Consider the following 4,540-nt stretch of genomic DNA (forward strand, 5'->3'; position numbering starts at 1 on the left):
TGCCTTCTTGTCATCTGGTAAAATAGCTGTAAGATGAGAGTTTTGTGTGGTTTGTTTTCAGAAGTTTACCTAAGCTTTTATCTTTAAAAAAAATACTCTGTGAACTATACTGTGGGTTTTCTGGTTCCTCTTCACAGCTAAGAGGCATATGTAGTTTAAAACACTTGTGTCCTTTTCTGTCGTAAAATACCAGGCAAAGTGGTTGCCCTGTTGAACACTAATAGTTCCTTAGACCTCCACATGGCCAAAATGTTTATGTATCTGACAGGTGAGAAATGAAACAAATATTCAGTGAACAACTGAGTGTAAAAATCCAGTACTTGCTGAAGACAGAGGAAACAAACTGTATCAGTTACAGTGGAATATGCCTGACAGAATTAGGAGGAAGAACGACATAAGGACTTACTGGAAAGTTCATTCTTCTGGGAAAATGCACCTTTATGACTTCCCATTGATCCATGCCTTGATGGAAGGGTGTGTGACTGAAGCATCAGATGCAGTCAGGCAGAACCACAGCTGAAACTTTTGAGACTGAATTATTTGAGAAAATGAGAGAGGAAATGCTGGAATAATTATTATTTTCCCACAGGCAGATCTATGCAAAAGAGCAAATATTATCAAGGGTTCTCACTGTGCTCTCAAAGCAACTGTGGTTACTTTGATAGCCAGCAGCTTTAGTGGGAAGAGGAGCCAATTGTCCTTGACCTTTGGATAAAGTAAGAGAGAAACACAGGTGTGTTAAACTCTTTTGGGGCTCTGACATCTGAAATGTTTTTCTAACATACACACTAAAAGAAGAATCTTAAGTTTATTCCTCTCTGGTTTTGTTTCCTCCAGGCTTTTCCTTTCCAGACAGTCTTTAAGACATGGTGCTTCTTTTCAATCCAAAGTTATCTCTGTTGCAGGAACTCAGTACTGTCAGTTTAAATCCAGATGAAAAAGGTCAGGTCATGAAACTACAGCAGCAGCCAAGTCTCATCCTTCTGGGCTGCTTGCTGTCTTCTCCAGATACTCACCCAGGTTGCTGTGGCTAAGTGCTTCTTGGCATGTGCAGGGCCATGACTTCCCACAGCACTCCTACTGCTGCTCTGTCTCCCACCACCATTTAGCAAAGGCTGTTGCTTTTTCTTTCATCCTTCCAATGTCTGACAATCCTTTCAGTGAAAAAGTTATTCCTAATGTCTAGTCTAAACCTCCCCTGGTGCAGCTTGAGGCCATTTCCTCTTGTTCTGTCACCAGTTACTTGCCCCTACCTCTTTACCACCTCCTTTCAGCTATTTGCAGTGGGTGATGAGATCTCCCCTCACCCTCCTTTTCCTCAGACTAAACAGCTCCAATTCCCTCAGCTGTTCTTCCTAAGATTTGTTCTCAAAGCCCTTCACCAGCTTTGTTGCCCTTCCCTGAACGCTCTCCAGCACCTCAATGTCTTTCTTGTGTTGAGGTGCCCAAAATCAGGCACAGTATCCGAGCTGTGGCCTCACCAATGCTGAGTGCAGAGGGATGATCACCTCCCTGCTCCTGCTGGCCATGCTATTTCTAATACAGGCCAGGATGCCATTGGCCTTCTTGGCCACCTGGGCACGCTGCTGGCTCATATTCAGCACCCCCAGGTCCCTTTCTGCTGGACAGCTTTCCAGTTTCTTCAGTCAATGCCAAAGTACTCACAGCACAGGAACTGGGGGTTCATAAGACACCGTGAGCAAAACTGCTCTTGTTCCCTGTTGCTATTTCCTTGTGTCTTATTTATATTTTTCTCACATAAGAATGTATATTTTGTATAGCATGTGTAATATATGTTTGTCTATTGTAATATAACTTCAATAAAATGCTATATACATTGAGCACCCAGTGTAACTTTGTTAGTTTTCAGATTAAATAATTCGTTTTTTCTTCTATGATATTTACTTTTCATATGGAAAAAATAAATACAGAAAACTGCTGCCTGAACATGTTCCTGGGCAGCTGGCTCCAGGTGTCCCTGCTTGAGCAGAGGGCTGGAGAAGGTGACATCCAGAGGTCCTTTCCAGCCTCACCCATTCTCTGACTCTGTGATTCTTATTTCAGTTTTCCAGTAGGAAATGCCCTGTACCCTTTTCCAAAATCCCGGGTACTTCTCCAGCAGTGCTGCTGACTCCAGCCCAGGGGATGGGAGACCATGGATCCTGTGAATCACTCCGGGGATTTCCTTTCTGGCAGCAGACCCAGCGGGAATGTGTTGGTGAGAGTGTGCCCCCAGGTGCCTGCAGAGGTGTGTGCCTCCCTCCCTCCAGCTGCCATCCCTCCTGAAAGCCAGCCTAAGTTTTTTATTCCTTGGAATACAGTGTTTGCAGCATTCCTTAGCTCCCAGCTTTTGGATGCTCTCTCGTATTTAAGCCATCCCAACTGCTGGGAGACAGCCTGAATGATCCAAGCCTGCCCTGCAAGCCTTGATTTATCCAGGAGCTCAAGTGTTGTGAAACCCCACCCTGTCCTGTGATGGTTTCAACAAGATTCTCAGGAAAAACCAGCTATTGCCTTTCCTGGTAAGTTCAGCTCTCCCTGGTTCATTCTGTAGTCTCAGCCCTGGCACAGTGTCAGAGAACCAACAGCTATTGAAGATAAGATCATGAATAGTTAATGTTCTCAGTTACCCAAGCATATTTAAAAATTAACACTGAAGTCTGGTGCTGATGAGATTAAAAACTGGGTCATCAAAGAGAGGAAAAAAACCAGAAAACAATTGCATCTGCCCTCGGGCTTCACTAATGATGGAGTTTTCATGGAAGATCCTACCCCTTCCTTGCTTTAATCCTTCAGTGGTTTAAAATGCTGAATACTTCATTAAATCCCCTCCCCTCCTGCCTGCAGATTCCCCTCTCCTCCTCCCCTCCCAGAGGAGTTTGTGGCCCCTTCTCATGGGTTTCCAGGCTCAGGAGTGATGGTGCTGGTTGGTGCCACGAGTGCCTGTGCCCACGTGTCCCCACAGGCAGCACAGGGGCTGATGATCACACCAATGGTGGCTTTGGTGACCCAGCGTGGGCAGAGGAGGGGGAAGGTCAGGATGGGAACAGGATGAAGTGCAGAATGGGGCAACCTTGGAGCTTGTCCTTAATCAAGGGCCTTTTTTTCCTCTGCCTGGGAGGCTGGCCGGGGGGGGGTTCCCATCGCAGGGAAATTGAGCGGGTAAGGCTACAGTTTATCTCGTTTTCTCCCAGTTGAGACGCCATCGATCTGCCTTGGGGCAGGACACTCGGGTTAAACAGTGTTTACAGACAGGCCCTGAGGCTGCTGTTGCTGCAGGCAGAGCTGGGCAGGGAAGGGTTAAGGCTCTATCCCCAGAGCAGTGATACTCTGGGAGGGCAGGGATCATGGCTCTCATTCCAGCTCATCTCCTGGCAGAGGCAGGTTTTCTCTAAATGAGATCCTCTTGCATAGAACTTGCACGTAACAAAGGGGATAACTGCTCTGCTCATCACGTTGAAGGTTCAGTATCACATTAGGTTTAATGTCTCTTCTGAAGACTTATGTATGTAATTCACCCCAGCATTTAGAAAAATCTCCCACGTCCCTGCTCAGATTTATGGCTGATGCTGTTTTGCCTGACGCTGGATGTGGCAGGCACAGCTATCGAGCAGTGGGCTGTGATTTGTGACTTGCCAAAGGGGACTGCAGGATGCAGGAATAAATGTGCCCTACTCAATTAATAGCTAACAGCCTGCTGAGAGTGTCCCTGGCAGCACGTTTGGCTTGGGGAAGGACTGGCTGAACAGAGGGAGGAGCTGTTCTGCAGAGCAGGACAGATCCCTCTCTGAAAAATTTTAATTAACTTAAAACAAATGCACAGGAAAGGGCCAGTCATTAGCTCCCTTAGCTTCCTGAGAATCATGCCTGCTAATTAAGCAGTGTGTCAGTGCAAGTGACCTACAGATAACACAGCACCCAATTTGCATTTAAATTAAAAAACGTATTTTAAAAATAAAGGTTTCATTAAGCCCTGTTTGTTTGTCTTGCCAGGCGTACACGTTATCAAACCCTTCACTGGTTTTTCTGGACTGGCTTTCGGACGGGCAGCAGCTGCAGGGCCCGGGCAGCACCGGCAGGTACAGGCCCTCCCTGCCCTCGGTGCTCGGTGTGACCAGAGCTGCAAACGGCCGGGGCGGATCCTCGGCCGGCGCGGTGAGCGCTGCTGGCAGCTCCTGGCGCTGGGAGGCTGGCCGTGCCCTTTCCAGTGGGATGTTGTTTTTCTACCTGGCGATTTTCCTCCCTGCTGTCCTGTCACTACCTGCAGGAGGAGGTGTCGGGGCTGGGGCTGTGCCAGCGGTTTCTCGGAGCGGGATCCCTGCCCTGCACCTCAGTCCTTGCCGTGAGCTCCTGGGCTGCAGACCTGGGGTCGCTGAGCTGGCACAACCTCACGGCACCCAGCTCCTCTGGGTACCTTTCATCTCTTTGTCTTTCAACACCATCACACGTCCTCTGGCTCCGTTTCGTGCAGACGGACGCAAAAGCCTCTGGCTCGTGTCCCTCCCGCTCCGCAGCCGGCCGGGGTGGTCCTGGAGCTGCG

This window comes from Chaetura pelagica, unplaced genomic scaffold, assembly GCF_000747805.2.
Source record: "Chaetura pelagica isolate M959 unplaced genomic scaffold, ChaPel_1.0 scaffold181, whole genome shotgun sequence".
NCBI classification, from domain to species: domain Eukaryota; kingdom Metazoa; phylum Chordata; class Aves; order Apodiformes; family Apodidae; genus Chaetura; species Chaetura pelagica.